Source organism: Podarcis melisellensis (genome assembly GCF_964234715.1).
Source record: "Podarcis melisellensis genome assembly, chromosome: 2".
Lineage (NCBI taxonomy): Eukaryota > Metazoa > Chordata > Lepidosauria > Squamata > Lacertidae > Podarcis > Podarcis melisellensis.
This window is the reverse complement of record NC_138529.1, coordinates 108,763,042-108,777,434: the sequence shown is the minus strand read 5'-3', so window position 1 is coordinate 108,777,434 and position 14,393 is coordinate 108,763,042. Positions and strand designations below refer to the sequence as shown.

Below are 14,393 nucleotides of genomic sequence, written 5' to 3'. Positions count from 1 at the left end.
TATCTCTGCCCGTGTTTTCATTTTCTTCCTCCTTTTCCCACCGTCTCAACTTCTAGATTTATTCCTGCATAATAGAGAGTTGGGCTACAGGACCCGGGGGATCTCTTCCGACTTTACAATTCTATGATTCTATAAAAAAGCACCTCCAGCCTATTGCATTTTTTTTTTACAGCGCCACGCATGCCATGGCATAGCAAACAGCTACAATAAAAGAAAAAGATCTGGAACACTGATTGCTGCAGAGAAACTTTCCTATCCCTCCTGAGCAGGCTGCAGAAGTGGCGCTTTAAGAACACTTGGCTTTATCTTATCTCTCACAAAGAAACCACAGAGAGATCCTTCCCAGGTTGCCCTTTTCTGTCCAGACAAAAAGCCGGAGGGAGGAGAGACCTTTGCCCGGCGACTTTCGGAGCTCAGCTTCGCCTTGGGGTACAGCAGCCCAGGAGGAGCCGCCGTTGCCTCCACCCCCCCCCCCTTCTCTCTCCCTCTCCTCTCTTGCAAGCGCAATCCAAGCGCCACCAAACTAGGCGAGGGGGGCCTCTCTTGGGAGAGAGAGAGAGAGAAAGAAACTGGCCAACAGCTGAGCAAAAAAAGGCGTGAGTTAATTTCAGAGAGGCTGGCGCGGTGGCGATGCGAAGCGAGAGGGGGCCGGGCTGGAGAGGTGGGTGTAAAAGAAAGGAAAGAGGAGGGAGAGAAGGAGGGAGGGAAGCGCGCGCGTTGCAACGCCTCCTGCGCCAGCCGGCCGCCGGCAGCAGCCGAGTCCCCGCCCCGCCAAGGACGGCCAAGGCGGGGAGGGGAAGAGAGAGAGAGAGAGCTATGCAAATCGGGCTGGATGAGATCAGCCGGGAGCAACTGGCTGTGCAACTTCGGAGCAGGACTCTTTTCCCTCGCCAGTTGCAAGGCGGCTCGGCTCCGGCTCGCGCTTTTGCGCACGGCAGACGCGCCTTCTCTCTGCGCCCTGGTTCCCGGCTGGATTATTCCTCCTACCAAGTGAGCTCCGGAGCTGGAATTTCTCTCTTTCTGTCTTGGCGGAGTTAATTCTCTCTTTTCTTTCCGCCGCATTTTACCCGGTTCTGTAACTGGCTGGATTTAAGCGCTGTTTGAGTTTGAAGAGGAGAATCCAGAAAAGGTAACCCCCCCCCCCCCGTGCGCCTTTTCCTTTTCCTTCCTTTTGTAACCTTGAGCCGCCGTTGAAAGTGAGACGAACCCGGGCGAGGCAGAAGGAGTCGATAAAGCAATGAAAACAAACTGGGACTTCTTCCCAGTTCCTGGTCTGGGCTTGGCTTCAAGCCATTCTCACCTGCCGCCTGCTTGCTTTGTATACATACGTGTCAAGAGAAGTGGATTCGGGGCGTAGCGGGGTCTTGAGCTTAGGCAGCGTTGGGGCTCCCCATCTCTTAGCAACAGAAGCTCCTCGGCGTCCGGTTGAACCCTTGGAACGTGCGAAGAAGAGAGTGTCCCTGATCATGGGCAGAGTGCCTTTCCCTCATCCTTAAGGGCTGCGGCAGACATCGCGAATGGGCTGCGCTTTTGTGTGGCAATTAGCATGCAACCCAACTCGTCCTACCGACAGTTGTGTGCACCGCTGAATGCGCAACGACTCGCACATGTATAATATGCGTTCGTTTTCCAGTGCCTTTTTTTTTTTTTTGCTTAAATTTTCCCTGCTATCAATTGTACGCTGCTCTTGAGCTCTTTCGGAAGAGAGTCGGCAGTGTGGTGTAGTGGTTAGAGTGTGGGACTAGGCTCTGGGCTGCACCTGTTCATGTCCTTGGGGGATTTGCACAAAGAGAGCAGGTGTGTTGGAGTGGTTAGAGTGTTGGTCTTGGACTTGGGGAACCAGGGTTTGAGTCCACCCACCTCACAGGGTTGTTGTACGGATGACATGGATCGAGGAGAACCATGTTTGCAGCCTTGAAGAAAAGATGGGAGAGAAATGTAGTAACACATACTGAAATCGCTGCTGGCATTAGTGTACAGATATATATTTACATCTAACCACAGATGATTCAGAGATTGCACGCTAGTTTGTGGATGTGAGTGCTTTCTGTAGGGAAGGGTTTATTATTATTATTATTACCTGTGAAACATCCCAAGGCAACCCCAGCTAGGTTCTCTTCCCCCTGCCCCCCTGGTTTTCTGGGATTAGGGGAAAACAGGTTTCCAAACACCCCCTGCCCAGTACCTTTTATCTGAGACGTGGTGTCATTTCTGATCTGTGTTTCCCACAATGTGCATCTTGTAAAAAACGAGATCAGATTCCACCCTTTGATTGATTTCCCTCTTCCCCACCCCTTTCATCTGGCTTTTCTGAACAGGAGGTTTTACGGCCAGGGGCCTGAAACTCCAGCGTGTGCAAAGTTGCCCTTCATTTCCCATTTTTCAGCCGTGACGCCAGCTGCTTTTCGAAAGGCAGGTGGGTTTTGAGCTTTCCTGCTGCTTGCCGATGGATGAACAGCTCTTAACCTTTCTCTCTGGTTCCAAGCAGGGGGAAAGAAGTGGCTCCCTTTAGGTTTGGGCATCTGAGAAATGCCAGGATTCTAACAGCGGCAAATAATTCCTTGGCGTTTTAATACAGCAACCGTGGACTTGAGTTTAGAAATCAAGATTATTACTATAATGCACCAGGGTTGCAATGCTAGAGATTTATTATGGTGATTATTCAGGGAGAGCACTCTTGAGCGCTTAGGAAGAGCACTGTGCATACAGACAAGCATTATTATTTTTATTAACAGGGTTGGTGTTCATCACAACAAGGCAGATTTCTGATGTTTTTAAACCACCTTGTCCTGTAATCACCAGGTTTACTGAGGCAGCAGCAGTAGCCAGAAGCCCCACATGGTCCAAAAGGGGGGTTCAAACCGCCAGTGGGGATATTGGCTTGTATCCAACGTTTGTCATACTCAGTGTTCGAAATTCGCCAGGCACGTTTAGCAAGTGGCACGGGTCCAATTGCAACTGCATGGAGATCTGTGGATGCCAGGCTGGCAACGGGCATCTCCATCTGGCTGGCCCCTCCAGTTTTCTTAAGCAGGCAAGCAGAGTAGCTTAGTTTATATCCCACCTTTTTCTCCAAGGAGTACATGATTCAACCCCCACTCCCAATCTTGGTTAATCCCTAAAATGACCCCTTGAGGTAGGTTAAGAGGCTGTGACCGGACCAAGGTCACCCTCCCACGTCCTAGTTTGACACTCTTCTTCTTCTTTCTTTGGTGATCACTCGTAGTTGAGTAAGATTGTCTTCCATAAACACAGTTTTAACAATGAGTCCGTAAGTGACTGTGGAGGCCAATTCTGGATCCACACGTCCTTCCACAGTGGGGACATTGGTTTCCGGGCGGGAGTTGATCACGGTGTGGATTTGCCAAACGTGCCTTCCTCTTAGCACTTTTCTCCCTTGCGTTGTGAGTTTGAGCGTCTTCAAAGCCCATGACACCTTTGGTAAAGGCTGTTCTCCAATTGGAGTGCTCTTAGGCAAATGTTTCCCAGATGTTGTATACTAAAATGTGCCTTGAGACAGTCTTTAAACCTCTTTTGTTGACCACCAGCATTACACTTTCCATTTCTAAGTTCGGAATAGAGTACCTTGGTACCTCTGGTTACATACTTAATTCGTTCTGGAGGTCCGTTCTTAACCTGAAACTGTTAACCTGAAGCACCACTTTAGCTAATGGGGCCTCCTGCTGCTGCGCCGCTGCTGCGTGATTTCTGTTTTCATCCTGAAGCAAAGTTCTTAACCTGAGGTACTATTTCTGGGTTAGCAGAGTGACGCGTCTGTAACTTGAAGCGTATGTAATCCGAGGTACCACTGTAATTGCTTTGGAAACGATAATCAGACATCCGCACAATATGACCAGTCCAACAAAGTTGATGTTGAAGAATGATTGCTTTGACACTGGTGATCTTTGCTTCTTCCAGTACACTGGCATTAGTTCACCTGTCTGAGGTCACCCTTCCAGGTCCTAGTTTGACACTCTTAACTACTACACGACACTGGCTTCCTAGAGTACTTCCACTATGGGCAACTATATAAATTAAGCAGGTAAATAAATATGGGGAAAGCAAAATGTCACTTAGAGAAGGATCTGAAATATTTCCTTGGAAGCTTGAATTTGTTTTATTCTGGGTGGCTTAATTTGATGTTTTTAAAGTGTTGTAAACTGCTTTGAGATTTTGTCTTTAAAACATAAAGCGCTATAGAAATAAAATTAATGCTAATACTGGCAATTTCATTCGGAAAGAAGATGCTGTGTAGACATTCTGTGGTGGTGACCCTAACCTAGGTTTAAGGTGCCATTTGGTGATTAGCATAAATCTGAAGCTTTAACACTGGCAGGGAAGTACAGTAACATGAATAACATGAATAGTGAGGAGCAACTTTGGGTGCATTCATTTCAGGGTAAAACTTAGTTGTGTGCAGAAGCAGAGGGTCATTCTTTGAGATGGATTGATTTGGGGTAAAGGGGGACATGTGCGTGTTGCAAACAATATTTACTTAGCCAAAGGACAGGGATCTCAGAGAAGGGTTGGGGATCCACCGCAGAGCACTTTCTTGGCTCAAGGTTGTGGGTTCAATTCCCAACACTTCTGGTAGGACTGGGGAGATCCTGGGGAGCTTCTGCTGCCAGGCAGAGTAGACGACACTAAGCTGGTCAGACTCAATAAAAGCTTTGTGCGTTCCTTGCCCTATCAGGCTCTGTCCCCCAATTGTTCTTGCAGTGGACGGTTGGATGCCTTTGGGAAAGGACGCAACATAGGGCAAGGGGGCAGCAGCACTGCCACAACTGTTGCTTCCCAGTAACTGAAATTTGTTGCAATGCCTTTTCTGCGTGCGCAAGTTCCCTCTGGCCATCTGCATCCAGTGTTCAGGCTGGTGGAGGCTTTTCCAGGAGGGCAAACGGGTCACTGTCCCATCAACCTCAAGTCCTCTTTAAGTCCTCGTCCACCTGGCTGCCTTTTGATAGACATCCAAGGGGGTGAATGAAACTGCCTGCCAGCTTCTTCCTCCCTCTGGACCTCAGCAGGGGGGGAGGATTGGGGCAAAGCCAGGATTCCTTGGCTCGGCCTGCCATTGGCTGCAGCTGCACATCCTGTGTGGGCTCCCAGCATCTCACCTTGCCTGTCTGAATGACACCAGCCAGTGAGGGCCGTGGCTTACACAGCCAAAACGACACCACCCAAGCACAAAGGGGGTGTCAGTTGGAGACCTGGGGGAACCCTGAGGTTTGTAGAAGTACAATAAATCTTTATTTTGACGGGGGGGAAGGGGGTGGAAACAGCCCAATGCATACTAAGTGAGATGCTGCTGATTGTTTTGTGGTGGTTTTCCATATATATCTATATCTATATATCTATATCTATATCTATATCTATATCTATATCTATATCTATATCTATATCTATCTATATCTATATCTATATCTATATCTATATCTATATCTATATCTGGACTGCCCTTCCCCAGAGGTGGTCACCAGGCAGTCCATCATCATCATCATCATCAATAAAAAATAAAAATAAACCTTTATTATTTATACTCTGCCCATCTGGCTGGGTTTCCCCAGCCACTCTGGGTGGGGAATACAGTGGTACCTCGGGTTACAAACCCCTCAGGTTACATGCGCTTCAGGTTACAGGCTCCACTAACCCAGAAATAGTACCTCAGGTTAAGAACTTTACCTCAGGATGAGAACAGAAATTGCACGGCAGCAGCGGGAGGCCCCATTAGCTAAAGTGGAATCTCAGGTTAAGAACCATTTCAGGTTAAGAACGGATCTCCGGAATGAATTAAGTTCATAACCAGAGGTACCACTGTATATCATAAAACAGAAAGCTTAAAATTATGAGGTACATAATTAACAACATCTCAGAAATGACTTTAACCCATCAGCTTCTTAAAAAAACAGTGGAAAAGGGGTCTTTGTGTTTGTGAGATGGTGTGTTTTTAACCTAGAGTATTTTCTTATTCCTCTGAGCTTTTGGCTCTTAACTTGGAGAGTAGCACTCTGGCTTCTTTTTCTTCCTGTTGTTGTTGTTAACTTTGTTTTCAGTTTTTTATTTGAATCATCGTGTTTTTAGGTTTCATTGTTGCTTTTTAACTTATTTTGGTGCAAGTTGCTTTGAGTTGCCTCCTAAGAAGAGTGACAAACAAACAAAATAAGTAAATAAATAGTAGAATCGAAAGTTAGGGCAAGACACCCTTCAGTTTGGAGATCATTCTGCAGACAAGGCCTCAGGCTCAAATTCCCACAAAGCTAGGAGGTTCACTGAGAGGCCATGAGTCAGTCAGTCTGTCTCTAGATAGCCTACCCCACAGGCTTATTGGGAGGATAAAAGTGGTTGGAGCAAAGCACCTTGTGTTTTGCCCTGAACTCCTTCCAAGAAAGGCAGAATATAATAATATTCATAATCACCATCTTCTATATATTTTGGAAAGTTGCTTGTTTGCTATTTGTAGGGACATCTCTTTTAAAAACATCTTAACCGCGTTTTGCACAATGGCTCCTAAGAACGAGGAGTGGGTTTGCTTCTCTGCTTGGATACGGTTGGGCACCATTTTGAATCAAGATGGCGGACGGAAGCCTTCTGAACACTGGTTTTTTTGGTTCATTAGAATTCCCAGATAACTCTGGGTTCCAGGAGGCTAGGAATAAATAAGTGGGACGGGGAAGAAAATGTTGCAGTGTCGTGTGCTTCCTGTTCAGGGTTCCAGCTAACCGCAAGTACCCATTTCCAGGACACTCCATTTATCTCCATTTCCTGGATCTTGTCCAGCAGCCACTCAGCATTCTGTGTCCACTGAGCATGCTCAGTTTGCATTGGGCTGTTTGGGGGGCCTCCTTGCCTTTTATTCCTTGTCTCCCCAACTTCCTGTAGATTTCTGTGTACTTTTGCAAATCTAGGGGCTTCTGCAAGCTTGCGGATAGCTTTCTTTTGTGCCTAGGATGGAGCTGTTTTTGGCTACATAAGGACCAGCGCTTGGAGAGTGAGCTCGCTATTAGCGATAATCCTCCCGGCTCTTGTTTCGTGATCGCACCAGCGGTGGAGCCTTCAGTTCTGGTTTCTGTTTAGGGAGATTTTGCAGATAAGTAGCTGAGGCTGCAATTTGTCAAAGGCCGCTCGCTACATGTGTAAACGAACAAGGCGGAATGGCATTAGCATTGCTCTCTGACCGCCTGACCCTCACATGCACACTCATTAGTAGAGAGATGTGGCCGATCCCAGTTCCCTGACAATTGCACCTGTGAATACTTGTTTGCAAACATTTTTTTGGTCTACCCAGGCGTTACATTCTCATATGTAGACATAAAACATTTTATGAGCACATCTTTAAAATGACAATGCTTGAAGGGACTTCATATTTCTTTCTTTTAAGCATCCCCCCCCAATCTTCAGTCAAAAAAGGCTCCCAGAGTAACAAAGAAGACAGTCTATGCCCTCGGAATATAAAAGGCACGACACAAAAGGAAATGGGGATGGGGAGGGAAAAGGAAAACAAGCAAACACAACCACCAGTTGAGCTAGTACAGTGGTACCTCGGGTTACAGACACTTCAGGTTACAGACGCCTCAGGTTACAGATTCCGCTAACCAAGAAATAGTACCTCGGGTTAAGAACTTTGCTTCAGGATGAGAACAGAAATCGTGCAGCGGCAGCACAGCAGCAGCAGGAGGCTCCATTAGCTAAAGTGGTGCTTCAGGTTAAGAACAGTTTCAGGTTAAGAACGGACCTCCGGAACGAATTAAGTACTTAACCTGAGGTACCGCTGTAATTATAATTGATCTGCTGGAGCGGAGGAGATGTTTGCCCTTGTCTCTGAGCAAAAACAGTGGAACAGCCGCCACTTTCTGTATCTCCCTTTGCTGTAGCCTTTGTTCCTTTTTGATTCACCGTCAGTATTGTTATTGTTTGTTATTTAATCAAAGTGGAAAGACCCCTGCCCCAAGGAGTTTGCAATCTGCGTCTGGAGCATGGGGAGATTGGGAACATTAAAGGAGGGGGAAATTGCCCAAGAGGAAAGGTAGAGGACAAGGCAACAAGATTTCTAGCATTCCTGGGCGGTTTGCTCCCTGCTGCACCGTTATGGCATATCTCTCTCTGTAACTGTAATATGCAATAGTTAACTAAGCTGACATGTTAATAAAGGCAACATATCATTGATGGAGCACTCCACACGTTCAGGCGCCTCTGCCAATAATCACTCCTTGCGGGATTCTGTGGCTGAATCAGCAGTCTCTTAGATAGAAACCTGTAGGGAGCTAAGGTGAAGTTGTCTGGGGCAGTGTAAAATGATGAACACAGCAAAAGGACATTAAGAACGTTCTCTGACAACCCAATATTCTCATGTCCGTCGGGGCACATTAATCGACCCTTAGTGCAAGCTTATCCCCCGTCGGTGTGTGGTTGCTTCAGGAAAGATTCAGGTTTGAACACAAGCAGTTCTGTGCTGCTGCAGTTTTTCTGCTGCAGAACTGAGACTCTTTCAGTGGCTTGCAATGCAAGTTTCTAGTCCTTAACACGGTTAAGAAGACAAGCTTGGGAGTGGGGCCCAGAGGGAAGGCAGGCAGTAGAATGGCTTCGGTATGTGCCTCTCTGGAAGAGCAAAATGAGCAACTTGATCCTGTGTTTTTGGGCTCAGTAGATTTATGTTTCTAGATAAGTGAGTGTAGGTTGGCCTAATCAAGAATCTTTGCAATATAAAAGAGCAAGGAGCAAGCCTTTTAAAAGAAAAGAAAGAAAGCTGTACATTTGTAGGAGACCAGAATGCCCTATAGTCACTTCCCACAAATGGTGGCAGTTACCACATTAACTCTGGAGTCCTATACATCTCGATGCAGAACTACAGCTGTACCTTGGAAGTCGAACAGCCTAGTTCTCTGACGTTTTGGCTCCCGAACGATCAAAACCCGAAAGTGACTGTTCTGGTTTTCAAATGTTCTTTTGGAAGCCAAACATCTGACGGAGCTTCAGCGGCTTCCGATTGGCTGCAGGAGCTTCCTGCAGCCAATCAGAAGCCGCGCTTTGGTTTTCGAACATTTTGGAAGTCGACTGGACTTCTGGAACAGATTCCTTTCGACTTCCAAGGTACGACTGTATTTGTTTGCTTATTAGCATTTCTAAACCACTTAGTATTTAAAAGATCTCTAAGCGGCACAGAGAAACCCAACATAAATGCAATGGGTGGCATCTAGCTAACTTGTCGTCCCATCAACGCAAGGATTTTCACTTGTGTAACGGAACTCCCCCCCTACTTTCCTCCCCGTGCACATCCTGTGCCCCCCAAAAATCTGCTCCAGACGGTGGGTGAGCCCCAGAACAGATTTGGGGAGAAGGTTGGGGAGCTCTGCGGCAAAGGCGGAAGTCCTTGTGCTAATGGAATGTGCTACTTGGAAACCACCCAATAAATCAGTATAATAAAAACAAGAGATAACAAATGTAAAAGGAGCAAAGCAGCATCCTGAAAAAGAGATTAAAAAAAAAACATTCAGTAATAGTCAGCGAAAGCCTGGGCAGAACAAGATGTCTGTACAAGATGTTTGGAAACAACTGATGGATGTTGCTTCTCATATGGCCAAAGGGTGATGGTGGGAAATGCCCATTTTCGGGTTGCCGCTCTGTGAACTATTTGAGTTCAGTGGGAATTACTCTGAGCTAAATGAGAATAGGGTTGCAGTCTAAATAGCTTTTAAAGAATGCACCTGTGAAGGATCACAAAAATCCATCCTTCATGTTCAGAGATGGTCTACCTCTGGCCACCAGATGTTAAGGATTTTATTTTTTAAGGAATGGGAAGGATATCCTCATAGTGCCCTGCGTGTGACCTCCCCATCTGGCTGGCCACTGTCAGCTGATAAAACATTTGAGATTAGTGGACTCTTGGCTTGACCTAGCACGGCAATCCTCATGTTCTGGGGAGGAAACTGAGGCTCAGTATATTTTGAGAGGGCTTTGGCCTGAGGACAGCATGCTGGTTATTATATTACTCTGGACACAATCATCAGCTGAACACAGTCACTCCCTGCCCCAATAAAGCTCAGGCCATCTGCAAAATACAGTGGTACCTCAGGTTAAGAACTTAATTCATTCCGGAGGTCCGTTCTTAACCTGAAACTGTTCTTAACCTGAGGTACCACTTTAGGTAATGGGGCCTCCTGCTGCTGCTGTGCCACCGGAGCACAATTTCTGTTCTCATCCTGAAGCAAAGTTCTTAGCCTAAGGTACTATTTCTGGGTTAGTGGAGTCTGTAACCTGAAGTGTCTGTAACCTGAAGCGTCTGTAACCCGAGGTACCACAGTACATATGGAAAGTCGTAGGCTCAAAGCCTCGCATCTTAGGCTAGCAGGTGATGGGAAAGACCTTTCTCTGCCAGAGACCCTTGGAGAGCAGCTGCCAGTCAGAGCGGAGCAATGCCAGGCTAAAGTAGCTTCCTGCTTTGACCGGTGTGCTGGCCTGTTAGCGGTCTTTTCTTAGATTTGCTAAGACAGTTCATAGTTCTGTGCTGGGCTGGGGAATTTGTACATAGCTGTCAACTTTCAGATTTGAAAAAAAGGGATCAGCAGCCTCGAAAATAAGGGATCAGTAGCCTCACCTGTCACCGGGACAGTCTACGGGATATCTAACAATCTGGGATAGCAGTGGGAAGCAGTGGGAAACGGCGCTGGAATAAGGGAATTTCCCTCAGAAAAGGGAAGGTTGACAGCTCAGAATTTCCCTCAGAAAAGGGAAGGTTGACAGCTCAGATTTTCCCTCAGAAAAGGGAAGGTTGAATTTGTAGCCCTCTGGGTGTTGCTGCCAAACACGACTCCCATAATCCCTGGCCAGTTGTGGTACCAGGTTATCAGCTGGGCGGGTTGCTGTGCCCTGAAGAGTAAAAAGGCAGTTCCCCCCTCCTTTTCTCCTAACCCCTGCATGACCACCTTTGCTTGCTGAGATTCTTTCTTCTGCGATGCAGTTAAATACCCAGGGGCTGCTGTGCCCTCCTTCACATCTCCTCACGCCATGTGGCATTCTTTTCATTACTACAGCTGTTGTGCTGTGCGTGGGTTGGGCTTCGTCACATGCTGTGGGTTTGGTCTGCAAGGGATATTGCTGGGTTGTTTTTGGGGGCCATTTTAGAGAAAGAGATGGGACTTGTTTGGCGTCTTGGGAAATCACAGGTTGCATCCAGTTCTGCCGTTTGTCTCCTTCAGCGTATTCGGAGAGGTAGACTGTGTCTGGATCTGGAAAAGGAAAGACATCGGTCAATTGATGGCCAGATAGAACCTCCAGTTTCAGAGTTAATCTACCTCTGAATATGCCAAAGGAGACTTCGCAACAGAAAAGGGCTTGATGAATCTCACCCTCTCTCCAAGCAACGCTTGATTTTCAGTGAAAGGCCCAGAATTCTCTCTTCTCCCACCCACCCCATCTGATTTTTATTATCAGAGGTTGTTTATTTTGGCATAAAGGGTTGTATTCCATGCTAGTCCTACTCAGAGTAGACCTACTGAAGTTACTAGATATGCCTAAAATACCGTATTTTTTGCTCTATAAGAATCACTTTTTCCCTCCTAAAAAGTAAGGAGAAATGTCTGTGCGTCTTATGGAGCGAATGCAGGCTGCTCAGCTATCACAGAAGCCAGAACAGCAAGAGGGATTGCTGCTTTCACTGCACAGGGATCCCTCTTGCTGTTCTGGCTTCTGAGATTCAGAATTTTTCTTCTTCTTGTTTTCCTCCTCCAAAAACTAGGTGTGTCTTGTGGTCTGGTGCGTCTTATAGAGCGAAAAATACGGTATCTTCCTTAGTTTCAGTGAGTCTTCCCTGAGTAGTTGGAGGCAATGTCATGGGAATACACCATCCTTTTCTCTGTCCACTCTTTGGCCGGGATCCTGTGCCCTTAAGGACTGTGTGGCGGGCAGAAATTCAGGTGCAGCTTCCCCCACTGCTGCATTCTCATGTGAGGAATTACTGCACCTGTTGAATGTTGGCCTGATGCCTGCAGAAAAAGGCCACCTTACTCACATTGTGTCTTGTTTCACAATCTTACCTGGTGGGAGTAAAATTTAGTAAGTATTTTTGCTTAGTAAAAATGCTGTGGAGAGGCGCTGTAGAAAAATGATAGTCATGGGGGCAACAAGCAAGTACAGTGGTACCTCGGGTTAAGAACTTAATTCATTCTGGAGGTCTGTTCTTAACCTGGAAATGTTCTTAACCTGAAGCACCACTTTAGCTAATGGGGCCTTCTCCTGCCTCTGGAGCACAATTTCTGTTCTCATCCTGAAGCAAAGTTCTTAACCCGAGGTACTGTTTCTGGGTTAGCGGAGTCTGTAACCTGAAGCATATGTAACCTGAAGCGTATGTAACCCGAGGTACCACTGTAGTTGATTTGTTTAGCGTGCCTGGCCCCAAAACTTCCAGTTACTGTATAGTCAAGGAAACAAAGTTAAAGATAAGAAACATGAAAATGCTACTTGGTGGTTTTCCGGTGTTCACTCCCCTCCCAGCCCTTTTCACTCTATTTGCTTAAAAGCCAGTTTTCAGGATTTGCTTCCAGGTGAAGTATGGGCAGCACTGTAGTTTGGGGGTCTGAGTTCCCCATCACCTATGATTTGAGCCAGAGGTAGATTCCTCCCCCCCCTCCTTTGAAACTATAATTATTAAAAGGCTATTCATTCATTGTCACATTTTCCTCCCCTGTTTTAAGATGATTCCCACAATGGATGTGTCCTTTTTTACTAAGAGGACTCTGTACCTTTTGGCATGGATATAGTTGTAAGAGATGCATCTTTCTGAAGTTCCGTTGATCTGGCACAATTAAAGAGCATAATACTCTTCAGTGTTTTTCAAAAAATCTATTCCGAAAGTTTGCCCTCTTGGTAACCGCTCAGATTGCAGAAATCTGAATTTTGATAGGGACAAAAGTAAAGTTCTGTACTTAGGCCGGAATAACCAGATGCACAAATACAGGATGGGTTGACAGCACTACATGTGAAAAGGATGTAGGGGTCGTAGTACAGTGGTACCTCGGGTTAAGTACTTAATTCGTTCTGGAAGTCCATTCTTAACCTGAAACTGTTCTTAACCTGAAGCTCCACTTTAGCTAATGGGGCCTCCTGCTGCCGCCGGGCCGCCGGAGCACGATTTCTGTACTCATCCTGAAGCAAAGTTCTTAACCTGAGGTAATATTTCTGGGTTAGTGGAGTCTGTGACCTGAAACATCTGTAACCTGATGTGTATGTAACCCGAGGTACCACTGTAGACCACAAACTTAACGCGGGTCAACAGTGTGATGCAGCAGCATAAGAAGCTAATGCTATTCTAGGCTACGTCAACAGGAGTATAGTGTCTAGATCAAACAATAGTCCCGCTCTATTCTGCCTTGGTCGGACCACACCTGGAATACTGTGTCCCGTTCTGGTGCCAGCATTTAAGAAGGATATAGGCAAGCTGGAACATGTGCAGAGGAAGGAACCAAGATTATCAGGGTTCTGGAAACATAGCCTTATGGAGGAACAGTTGAGGGAGTTGGAGAAGAGAAGATCGAGAGGTGAAATGATAACCATCTTCAAATCATCTGAAGGGCTGTCACCTGGAAGTCTGGAGCAAGCTTGTTTTCTCCTGCTCTGGAGAGGGTAGGACTCGAACCGATGGCTTCAAGTTACAAGTAAGGAGATTCCGACTGAACATTAGGAAGGACTTTCTGACATTAAAAGCAATTTGTCAGCGGAACAGACTCCCTCAGAAGGTGGCAGACTCTTATTCATTGGATGTTTTTAAGTGGGTAGCCATTTTTTTCAGGGATTATTTAGTTGTGATTCCAGCATTGCAGGGGGTTGGACTAGATGACCCTCGGGTCCCCTCCAATTCTACGCTTCTATGTATTTTATTTTGGTGCTTGTAAACTGCCTTGGAAGCTCCACTGAAGGGGCAGCATATGCACCCTTTAAAAAAACACACAAAAAACCAGGAATCTAACCAATGCCTAGCACACGAGAAAGAAAGTATTAAAGCCATTAAAAGGAAACGAGCTAATAAAAAGCATGTTTGGAGGGGGATCTCTAAGTGGTTATGGCTTAAGTTTAGGGAATCCTGCTTTCGGAGGAGGCTGGTGCAGATAATCCCTCCGGCCGCTTTCCAAATTTATGAATCATGTAGACGCACTGGCTGGAGCCGTGCATGATGGGAGGAGGAGGGGGCTTGGGTTCGGGTCTTGGCACGAGGGGCCTCGTCCTAGCAAAGAGAGCTGGACGTTTGCCAAAAAGGTGCAGTGGAGAATATGCGAACACCAAAAACACTCAAAACGAAAGGGTGATGTAATTGACAATTGCCTAAATATAACCGTGCAAGAATTAACGCAAGGTCCATTTATATCGCAGACTCTACCCTGCGCATTGCAATGTTTTGCGGGAAATAG

At 46.4% G+C, this 14,393-nt stretch overlaps 1 protein-coding gene across 4 annotated transcripts in view; it reads left to right on the top strand.

The window, feature by feature from the left end:
• Positions 1-14,393, top strand: part of DDR1 (discoidin domain receptor tyrosine kinase 1) — a 98,221-nt gene that overhangs the window by 33,518 nt on the left and 50,310 nt on the right. The window contains exon 1 of one of the 4 annotated variants that reach the window (XM_081901570.1): positions 814-990. The exons of 1 other annotated variant lie outside the window; for it this stretch is intronic. The gene's annotated coding sequence lies outside the window, so the exon portion shown is untranslated. Of the gene's footprint in view, positions 1-813; positions 1,130-14,393 lie in introns of those variants that run through there. 2 more of the 4 variants (XM_081901569.1, XM_081901572.1) reach the window with 2 other exon arrangements.